Source organism: Equus quagga, chromosome 15 (assembly GCF_021613505.1).
Source record: "Equus quagga isolate Etosha38 chromosome 15, UCLA_HA_Equagga_1.0, whole genome shotgun sequence".
Taxonomy (NCBI): domain Eukaryota; kingdom Metazoa; phylum Chordata; class Mammalia; order Perissodactyla; family Equidae; genus Equus; species Equus quagga.
The window spans coordinates 60047976-60059770 of record NC_060281.1 but is presented as its reverse complement, the minus strand read 5'-3'; the positions used below and the strand labels follow the sequence as shown (position 1 = coordinate 60059770).

At 45.5% G+C, this 11795-nt stretch overlaps 1 pseudogene; it reads left to right on the top strand.

Moving 5' to 3' along the window:
* The first annotated feature begins 6212 nt into the window (after positions 1–6212).
* LOC124227115 (programmed cell death protein 2-like) lies at positions 6213–7849 on the top strand (annotated as a pseudogene).
* Positions 7850–11795: the final 3946 nt, after the last annotated feature.

Here is an 11795-nt window from a genome sequence, read left to right as displayed (position 1 = left end):
CTATCTTGTCCCATCATGATGGTTAATTTTACGTGTCGACATGACTGGACCATGGGGTGCCAAGATATTTGGTTAAAGATGATTTCTGAGTGTGTCTGTGAGGGTGATTCTGGGTGAGATTAACGTTGGAATCAGTAGACTGAAGAAAGCAGATTGTTGTCCCAACGTGGGTTGGCATCATCCAATCTGTTGAAGGTGTGAATAGACAAAAAGATGGAGGAAGGGAGAATTCACTCTCTGTCTGACTGTTTGAGTTGACATCAATCTTCTTTTACCCTCAGACTGGGACTTACACCATCAACTCTTTGTGTTCTCAGGCCTTCAGATTCAGACTAGACCTATGCCACCAGCTCTCCTGAAGCTCCAGCTTGCCAATGGCAGATCATGGAACTTCTCCGTCTCCACAATCATGTGAGCCAATTCCTTATACTAAATCTCTTTATATATCTCCTATTGGTCCTGTTTCTCTGGAGAACCTGACTAATACACCCATTGTCTAGATAATGAGGACTCTGGTTCTCTGGGCCCTCTCTCAGCTACCTCTGTCCTTCCCAGTGAAATCGTGGAAAACTTTCTGAAGCTCTCTTGCAACGTTCTGGGGCCTGGTGAGTCTCCCAGGGGCTGCCTCCGGACCTCTCAGTCTGGACATGCATCTTACTGTTTCTCCTCTACTGCTGGCGCACCAAACTGGTGGGAGGGGATGTGGTTGAGTTTGCCATTTTCTAGAATCCCAGATAGAAACTGGTGTTCCTATACCTGGCTTGAGAAAGCACCCAGGAAGTTATCAGCTAGCATGATTTTGGCTGTAAGCAACAGAAGATCCAACTGAAAGGGGTTTTAACAATAAAAAAGTTATCATCTCAGATCCAGCAATTCTACTTTTGTGTATTTATCTGACTAAACCAAAACCACTAACTCAAAAAGATATATATACCCCCATGTTCATTGCAGCATTATTTACAATAGCCTAGACATGGAAGCAACTTTAGTGTCCATCGATGGATGAATAGATAAAGAAAATTTGGTGTGTATGTATAGAGAGAGAATGTTCTTCAGCCATAAAAAAGAAGGAAATCTTGCCATTTGCAGCAATAGGGATGGACCTTGAGGGCATTATCCTAACTGAAATGTCAGACAGAGAAAAGCAAATACTGTATGATTTCACTTACATGTGGAATCTAAAATAAAACAAAACCGAACTCATAGACACAGAGAACAGATTGGTGGTTGCTGGGGTGGGGGGTGGTAGAAATGGGTGAAGGTGGTCACAAGGTACAAACTTCCAATTATAAAATAAATAAGTCCTGGAGATGTAATGTACAGCATGGTGACTATAGTCAATAATAGTGTATTGTGTTTGAAAGTTGCAGAGAGAATAGATCTTAAAAGTTGTCAGCACACAAAAAAATTTGTAACTATGTGGTGATAGATGTTAACTAGACTTACTGTGTTGATCGTTGCACAATATGCACAAATATTGAATCATCATGTTGTATACCTGAAACTAATAAAATTTTATATGTCACTTATATTTCAGTAAAAACAAACAACAACTTATGTAACAAAAATAGTAAAGTACAGTTCTCAAAGTGCAGTCTAGTGACCCCTGAGGGTCCCTGGAGCCCTTTCAGGGGATCTGTGTGATCAAAATCATCCATTCCAAGTGCAAGATGGACCAATGGATTTCAGTGTAATAGAGCAGGAGTCAGGAGTTATTTACAAAGAGTTTGTTACAGAAAAGGTCCTGTACATAAAGTTTTATTGGCGCATAGCCACACACATTTGTCCCTGTATTGTCTCTGCTGCTCATGTGTTGCACTGGCATTGCTGAGTAGTTGTGACAGAAACTGCATGGCCCATAGAGGGGGAAATGTTTGCTATCAGACGCTTTATGGAAAAGTTTGCTGAGCTCTTTAATAGAGTATAAAACATTTGTGGAGATAGTTCCAGATTCCACATTGCAAATAACCTTGAAGGAACTACCACTTGTTAAGTTTTTGATGTACTACCAGAGAAGAATATCCACAATTATCTGAACAGGAATAAAAATCCTCCTCCCTTTTCCCACTACATATCTGGGTAAGGCCAGGTTTTGTTACTGTTTTTCTACCAAAATGACATATTACAACAGATTGAATGTAAAAGCAGATATGAAAATTAAGTTCTCTTGTATTAAGCCAGGCATTAAAGAGATTTGCAAAAAAATAAAACAATGCCACTCGTGTCACTGTTATTTTTGTTTTTTAAAATATCATTTTTCATAAAAGCATTATTTGTGTTAATATGTAATGGGTTTTAGATTTTATAATGGATTAACTATCCATTTAATTTAATGGATTAATAAATACATATTTTAAAATGTTCTCAATTTCAATTAATAATCTGGTAAATATTGTTAGGTATAACCTACATATACAAAAGCTTGTTGGGGTCCTCAATAATTTTTAAGAGTGTAAAGGGCCCCTGAGACCAAAATAAATCAGAACTGCTAGTTTAGAGCTAGGGCAGTGTCAGGGTTAGTTAACTACATCATCTCACTGATGTTATCACAGACCCAGGTGTTTTCTCTCTTTCTAGTCTGTTGGCCCGTCCAGCGAGGGATAGGCTTTTCTCATGGTGCCAAATGGTTGCTGCGGCAACAATTCCTGGCATCGCATGTCTTCGGAGGCAGAAAAGGCACTATTTATTTTTGCCCAGCTATTTTTTAAAGGCATGGAAAACTTTCCCCAGAACCAATGTGCTATTTGTTTTTACCACATAATAACCAAAAAAAAAAATAAAAAAAAGCTTCATTAAAGAGTGTATGGGAAGTAATTGATACCAGACTAACCCTTCTGCCATAAACAACTGGAGCACTGGATAAAATGTATGAAACAACTGTTTTCAGCCCTTGGAAAATAGACATGCAGGGACTCTAACTTCTGAAAGAAAGAGAAAACAAATGAGGTGAGCCCTACAATCATTTCTGCTTTCTGCCTGCAAGACTTTCTAAACCGCGTTACAGAGAGAAGGAACCCAAGCAGAGCACAGCAGTCTTGCTGAGCTGAGAAGGCAGAGACAGATGTTTGGAACAATGAGGGAGGCTGACTTTGCAAAGACAAGCAAAGAAATAGCTCCATAAATCTGCACGATACCCTTGAAGGTTTTGGCTGAGCTAGGTTGTGATGTTGTGAGGTACAGGTGAGATTCCACAAGGCCATGCAAAGAGCAAGTACCAGGGAAAAGAGCAACTACTGGGTAATTAAAGCTTGCACAGGCCTGGAGATGTTTGAGTTCTGACCAGCCACACGGAGATAGCTCAGTGAATACCCAGAACATTCAGTAGAAATTCCAGAAAAGTCACACCTAAGGAATAAAGGCTACTGTAGATCCACCCAACAAAGATTAAAAACAAGCCTCAGAAGGACAACGCTGATCTACAAGTAAACTAACTACCTGGGAGAACAAAGCCCAACGCTCTTTAAAAGGAGATAACAAAATTCAAATGCTCAAAAATGAAACATTTGCAATGTCCTATGTTCAAATAAAAGATACTAGAGATGTAAAGAAGAAAATGTGACCCATAATCAGGAAAAAAATCAAGGCAATATGAAAGAGACCCAGAAATGACAGATAAAAAAATGTAAGTATCAGACAAGGATTTTAAAACAGCTGTTATAAATATGTTAAAAGATTTAAAGGAAAACATGAACACAGTGAGGAGACAAATGGTAGGTATCAAAATAATGGATTTATGGTATGTGCATGATATTTCAATTAAAAAAATAAGATGAAATTTTAGAACTGAAAATACAATATCTGAAATGAACATTTTACTGAATGAGCTTAATAGACGACTGGACAATGAAAAAAAAGCAGTGAATTTGAAGACGGGCAATAGAAGCTATCAAATTGAAGCACAGAAAGAAGAGGATTTAAATATGAATACAGCCTCGGTTCCCTGTGAGACAATATCAAACACACATATTATTAGAATTCCAGAGGAGAAGAGGAGAGGAGTGGGGGCAGAACAATTTTTACAATATAATGGCTAACATTTTTTCCAGTTTTGATGAGAAATACCAATTTATATATCCAAAAATCTCAACAAAGTCTAGCAAGATAAACACAAAGAAAACTACAGCAAGGCATAACATAATCAAATTGATGAAAATCAGTGGTACAGAAAATCTTCAAAGAAGCTAGAGAAGACATGTTTCGTATGGGGAAAGACACGAATGTCTGCTGACTTCCCATCGTAGACAGTGCGAACCAGGAGACAATGGAATAGATATAGAAGTTGCTGAAATAAAGTCAATCTAGAATTCTATATGCAGTAAAAACATTCTTCAAAAATGAAAGTGAAATAAAGACATTTACAGATAAACAAAACTGAATGTATCACAGTAGACCTGCATTACAAGATAATGCTAAAGAAATTGTGATATTCTGATTTATAACAAGAAATATATATTTGGTCTCTGTCCCCTTTCTGGCACAGAGATCTTAAAACTCTTGGAATTTCCTAAGTGATGAGAGTGATAAATGTGCCCTCTTTTGTCAATGAGGTGACTTTTGGACCACACCTGAGGATGAAGGCTGGTTGCCAGGAGAAGCAGCCATGTGAATAGAGGGTTGGAACTTTCACTTCCACCTCCCTGAGCCCCAGGGAGGGGAGGGGAGCTGAAGGTTGAATCAATTGCCAATGGCTGATGATTTAATCAATCACGCATATGTAATAAAACCTCCATGAAAGCGCAAAAGGACAAGGTTTGGAGAGCATCCAGGTTGGTGACCACGTGGAGATTTGGGGATAGTATTTCTCCTGGAGAGGGCGTGGAAACTCCACGTCCTTTCCCCATACCTTGCCCTATGCATCTCTTCCATCTGGCTGTTCCTGAGTTACAGCCTTTTACAATAAACTAGCAATCTAGTGAGTAAATTGTTTCTCTGGGTTCTGTGAGTGGCTCTAGCAAGTTAATCAAACCCATGGAGGGGTTGTGGGAACCTCCAATCCATAGCCAGAAGCACAGGTGCCAACCTGGACCTGCCATTGGCATCTTTAGTGGAGAAGGGAGGCAGGCAGTGCTAGATAGAGATAGACAGATGCTGTCTCTGGGTAGATAGTGTCAGAATTGAGCTGAATTGTAGGACACTGACCTGGTGTTGGAGAGTTGCTTGGTAGTGGTGTGGGAGACATCCCTCCTCAGCACACACACACACACACACACACACACACAGTGGAATTGGCGACCAGAATCATTAGGAATTCTTTAGGCTAAATGAAAATGAAACCAGAGTGAAACTCAGGTATACACAAAAGAAGGAAGAACAGTGAAAATGGTAAGTCTGTGGGTAAACTTAAAAGAGAGTGTGAGGAGAGAAGGGAGGTAAAAAAGAGATCCGCATGCACACACAAACACCCCCCAAATGAGATCTAGGTCAAATTTTAAGAACCTAGCAGCCACCTCACCAACTCCAGAGTTTCCCAAGTCGGGTACTGGTGGCACGAACACAGCTTCTAAGGCTGGCGTTGAGGTTGACACACTGGATGCCGGCTACTACGGAAGACACAGTCGTCGTGGTTAGGGGAACTGGAGATGCTAGCTAACTTGTGGTCCACATGAAGCACTGTCCTTCCACAGCCTTCCCGACGGTGGCTTGACCTTAACTCTGGCCTGCAAACCCATCACAGCCCCGCTCCATAATTTCGACCCTAGCCTAGAGGCTTTTTTGTTTGTTTGTTCGGTGATACACGGAGGAAGAGAAGCAAAGGACCAGCCAGGCTTCCCATCCTGCCAGTGTCGAGGCCCTATGGGGATTGTGACATTGTGTCCAGCTCCTTCCATAACCTCTGCTAGGTGTGCTTTACTGAGTTTCCCTTCACTTGGCCACCATGGGAGTTTTCAGAAAATGAGTAATGCGCATGATACATAAACTAGAATGTGCTAGCCAAGCGCTGCCACCCAAGATAGCTCATTTATGAGCTAGAAAGCTGAGTGAACTGGGTGAGCTCTCTGATTCGTTTCCAGCCCCTTGGATCTGTCCTGCCAGCATCACCAGATTATCCACCGCAAGCTGTCACACTAACACCACGTTACCATCCTGTTCAAAATCAGAACTCTCTTCCAATTTACCATTGCTCTTACCCCGCGGCCAGGACTGCCAGAACGTTTGCAATGAGGGCCCAGAGTTGGGGGAACATGGGAAAGAGCCAAGGATCAGAATAGGCGATGGCTCAGTGGGTGAAACAAACGTCAGGTATTCTTGGAGATGCTGAAGGACTGATGTCATTTCCACTGGAATTAAAAAATGTTTTTATTTCAGGCATTTGAATTACAAAAGCCATGCAATGCCAAAATATCAGAAGTGGATTTAATAGTGTCTCTTTCCCCCTCCACTCCAACACCGCAACATACAAACCCCTTTGTCGTCATGACCCTGAAAAGATGCTTTCGTGGAGATTTACAAGTTCGCCCTGCAAAGCTGACGGCCTCAAACCATTATGTTACATTTTTGCTGATTCTCTTTCATAAGACAGAAGAATGTCTTGGGACTGGTGCCTTCCAGTCAGGCGGTGGGCCACGGCCCGGGCCCGCCCTGGCCCCGCACCGGCTCCCCGCGTGTCCCTTGGTGGCCGCCAGGGCGGGGTCTGCGCCGCTGGCTTCGCTGGCTTCGCGGAGGAGGTGGCGCGCTGAGCTGGCTCGTCTGGGCCGGGACGCTCACCTCGTGCCGCCGGTGACAGCCACCGCCGCCTTCCCCCCGCCTCTTCCTCCTCTGCTGCCAGCCGCCCTGCTGCACCCGCCTGCGAGTTTTTATGAGTCAGCTACCCAGGAAAAATGATTTTTACCCACATGAGCCACTTTTTGAGGTCCTGCCTCAGAGACAGGCGAATCCGTGCCTGAGGCTCAAGCCTGGTGCCCATCTCTGCAGTCTGTGGCTATTTCGGCTCCAAAGCATGCTCCAGCTGTCACCAGGCACATCACTCAGCCGGGAGCATGAGACTCTAGGCTGGGACTGGCATGTGAGCAGGGCTGGACACAATCAGGTAGTGTGGACCGTGCAGCTCCGGACCGCAACTTCCTCTCCCCAGAATTTGAAATCCTAATAGAAACAGAAGGTGAGATTATGCCTGAAGTTTTGGAAAAGGAAGATGACTCAGAGACTCCCGGGCGCACAGGAGAAGCGCCTGAAGAAGAATTGGGTTCCAGAGCAAAACATGAGTCCAGGGAAGAGAAAACTTTCCGGAAGTTTAAAACTAAAATAGTCCTTGAACCAGAACAGAGTCTCAGACATGGCAGAGGGATTGCTGCCATCTGGATTTCTGGAGAAAATATCCCTGAAGAACAGGAGATTCCAGACTGCCCCTGTGGTGCCCAGAGGACATTTGAATTCCAGGTCATGTCTCAGCTGCTCAGCTGCGCACAGGCTGGCAGACTGGGCGGGAGCGTCGTCCTGGGCAGCCAGGCTGGCTTCGCCTGTGCGGAAAACTGCAGACTGGGCACCGGCTACACAGAGGACTCTGTGTGGAAGCAAGAGGTAACGATACACCTTCAAGACAACATCACAAAGCCTTAAAAATGCTGATAATCTCTTTAACCTTGCAATTCCACATCTAGACCTTTGTCGTAAGGAGATAATTATACCAGAGACAGAGGTACGAAGATGTGGTTTACAAGGTCTAAATATTAGTGAAACAAAATGTCCAGTGACAAGGAATTAAAGAAATTTTGTACATCCATACGGCAGAAGGCTACGCAGTCTTAACGATACAGACCTATACAGACGCCAAGTAAGATATAAATCTAAATTGACCCCAAGGTACCATTATAGACGGTATTCATTGTATGATCATATTTCTGTAAAAATATGCATGTGTATGTGCACAGAAATAAATCTGGAAAGATACACGCTAGGTGTGAACTGCTTACCTGGGAATGGTTGGACGAGGTGAAATGATCGTTTTACTTATATATATTTCTTTCTACAATAAAAATGGGTTATGTGCCTAATTAAGTTTAAAAAAAGTCTTTATTTTGTGTTGTTGTTGTTGGTTTGTGTGTGCATGTGTGGTTTTTGAATGGGGGTTGTGATTTCAAGAGAGGAGCAAGAAAATAAAATATTTTCCAAAACCCCTTTCTCATAAAAAGAAAGAATGGATTTTTAACAATTCAATGACATAAGAGTGAAATGGTTACAAAAGCTGCCAATGAGGAAAGATTAGCGATTTCAAACATTAGGCGAAGTAAGATAGGACTAGTTTTAGAAGCTGCAAAGCGTTTGGATTCCCTTTTCATCTCATTACACCTGGAGCTGGGAGCTTTCCAGGGTGGGAGCACACCTAGAATTCCCAGTCACTCTATTTCTAAGTGTAACATGGTCATGGTAGACTTGGGTACGTGTCTCCCGTCCTCCGTGCCCTGCCTGCTCCGTATTCTCCTCAGCCTGTCCCGTCCTGCAGGGGTTCACGGATTCGGTCCTGACAGCTGGGCTATAAAATGTTACATACCACAGATGACGCACATTCACCGGGAACTCTTTTCATTCCTCAGCAGTCTCCAACCCAGCCCTTTGCCAGCTGCTGGGAGGCCGAAGCTAATGAGTCAGAAGCAGGTCAGAGTCCCTGGGCATCTCAGATGGGAGAACCTGCAGGCAGGAGTTCAACCAGGTGGTGTGGTAGTTAAAAGTCAGTTCAGCAAAACTATGTTGATGGAGAAACGACTGAGACATTTCTCTACACTTGAGAAACTTACGGTGGAGAGAGAACCAGAATTTCAATATAAAATGATCAGAACCAAAGGGGTGTAGGAGGCCCACCTGGGTGTTCAGAGAAGGCTTGTGAGAGGAGTGGTGGTGAGCTGCATCCTGAAGGGGGCGAGCGGGTTATGACCGACCAGTGACCACGTGGGACGAGTGTTTGTAGGGGGAGGGCGCGCGGGGAAGGAGCCCGGGCTCACGGGCTCTGAGCAGGCGCTTGTGGGACAGGCTTCTAGTACCATAGGGTATGAGGCTGAGTGAGCTGTCAGCGAGGGCATAGGCCTGCTTTCAGCTAGTTCTAGAAATGCCATATTAGGGCACTGGCACTTTTTAATGTGAGGAGACAAGAGAATTGTAAGAGGAGAAGTAACAGGGTCAGGTTTTCATTCCCCATCATTCAACTGCACTTCAAAGCGTGATGGGGATTTTTCTTCCTTGTGCAGTGTCTCTTAGATGGCAGGTGCTCAGTAACCGGAATGAATGGTCAGTGAAGGAAGGAAGAAATCCTTTCTAATAGGCTCAGTGGGTTCGCAGCAAAGAATGTGGATGATGAAACTGTCCAGACAGGTGGGAGTGGGGGCGTGTGACGCAGACACCACAGGCCCTTCTGGGGCTTTGTTGTATTTTGTTTCAATTTGCTAATGTTGCAAGGGAAAGATTAACTCTGGGATCTCCAGAGCTAGGATGCCTAGCACTCTGCCGACAGCATTCTAGAGCCCTGTTCCCCACAGGACGCTCCTGCAGCAGCAGCCCTTGGGAGCCTGTTGGAATATAGACTTTCCAGCCCCACCCCAGCCGGTCTGGTCAGGATCTGCATTTTAACAAAATGCCAGCTGAGGAGCAGCCTGTTTCCAGTGAAGGAGCTCTCCCCAAGTGATGAGTCATCAGGAGAGCTGGGACCAGTGAGAAGAGCTGGGAGGCCTGAGATGCCCACACTGCCCCAGGTCTCCTCTGCCTGAGGCTACAAGTCAGGTTACACAACAGAAATGGATGGTTTCCCCCCCCAGTCAGCAATCTCATAGGGTTCAACCTCATACTTTCAGAGTACCCACAGCAAGACTCCTGTGTCCATGACCCCCTCCCCCGCCCCACCCCACTCAGTTACCATGTGGTGTCACCATCTTCCTGCTCTCCAACCTGGGTTCCAGCCATGCCTCCTGGGAGGGGCTATGTTTAAGAAGCAACAATTCTCCTGCACTGCCTCTAACGTTATCAACAATGATGACGACAGCCGCTGATAGTATCTAGCAGCACTCTGTACCATGCTCTGTTCCAGGTGCTGCGTTTGAATTGAACCTTATGGAGCAGGCATAATGATCATTCTTATTTTATAGATGCAGAGATGAAAGCCCAGAGAGGTTAAGTAACTTGCCTGAGTCACATGGCTTATAAGTGGAATGAAGCCTGCTTATCATTTGGGCCCTGGTGGCAGAGTGCCTTGATGTTCTGAGTAACTGACAGAACAGGTAGCAAAAGACTTCTTTCCTCTTATGGCTGGACGTATAAGCTAGAAGCTAGAGAAACCACTCAGAAGGAACTAGAGACCTAGTGAATGGTTTAAATATGAATAAGGAAACTAGGATGTGAGAAGAATCTGGTTGTCAAGCCACTGGGAGGCCGGTGTGTTCCCAGGAAGGAAGGTGCTCCTGGTGAGTCCCCATAATCTCTAGCATAATCAGGCCCAGACTCCAGCCCGTTTGGGACAAAGGGAGGGACCTCCTTAAAAGCTGCAACTCTCAGGGACGATCAGCTGTGTGAGGGGAAGCTGTACAGCCCAGAAGTAGGACCGATCGGGGAGGAACGCCAGGCCAGCGCCAGGATGGAGGCAGCTGAAGGATTTGTTCAAGAAGCCTTGAAGCCCCAAAGAGAGATGCTGACTATCCAGAGGGGAAGTGTCGTCCTCCCCAGTGACCCAGAGACACCTGAGGGAAAAAAACAGAACCCCCAGGGCAGCCTAAGGCCAGGAGTCCAGCCTCAGGCGTGCCCAGGGGTGAGAGAAAGAAGGGAGCTGGTGCCTGGGGGACTGAGCACTCCATCCCAGGTCCACTGTGATGGGAATGACTGAGTCTGTCTGCTCGGTGCCGGGCTCAGACGGGGTTGACATCAGGAAGAGGAAGTGGAACGAGCCCTGTGAGCAGCACCACCGAGACAATCTGTGAGACCGTTGAGTTGGGATCGGAATCTTGTAGCTTACAAGTCCTCTGCTTCCAAGCCTTAGCATTTCTACTTTCCTCCAGGAAGTTTCTAACCTCATCTTATGGAACTATCTTGTAAAAAGGATTTCCTCACCTGGATGAGAAGTTGGGGGTGTCAGTGAATGCCCAGAGGCCAGGAGCTGTGGTGATCCTGCAGTGACTTGCCTCAAGGTCCGGGCACGGGCTAAGGGAGCTGGCGTGGGGGTGGCAGGCACCCAGAAAGGCAGGAGGGAGGGGCACTGGGAAGGCTGCTGACCCCCTCTCTCCTGGACTCCGAAGTCTCTTCCTCCTCCTCCTCTTTCAGTCACCAGCTGCAGGCAGATCTTCCTGCAGCCTCCCCCTCCAGGATGGCCACTACTGGGGCTCATGGAGCACAAGGTCCTCCTTAGCTCACACCCTTCTTTCTCTCACCTCCTGGCCGCAGCCTTCACAGCATGGACTGAGGAAATCCTGCTAGTTCAAAAAAATAACCACATCTTCTATGTCTTTTTAAATTTTTTAATTGAAACTTGCTTAATTGAATACAGGATTCAACACTAAAAAATTCGGGGGAAACTCATTCTTGCGAGTAGAAGCAAGACACACACATTGGTGCTGTATAATGAAGATCTGCCCACAAGGACTGCTCTGGGTAAAAGCGGGGTGGCTGGCAGCCGGCCCTCCTCCTGTGTCAGCACACACATCAACCTGCTGGCTTTTTATGAGAATGTCCAAACAAAGGGGCATGACCGTGGGAAATGCCAGCTGGGGAGCCAGCCTGTGAGCCTGCCCAGGTGATGGGCTGGTGCAGGGCTGGGCTGAACGTCACAGGTCAAGAAGGCAGAAATGCTCAGTGCAGGACTTCTCTGTCAGCAGAAGAATGGA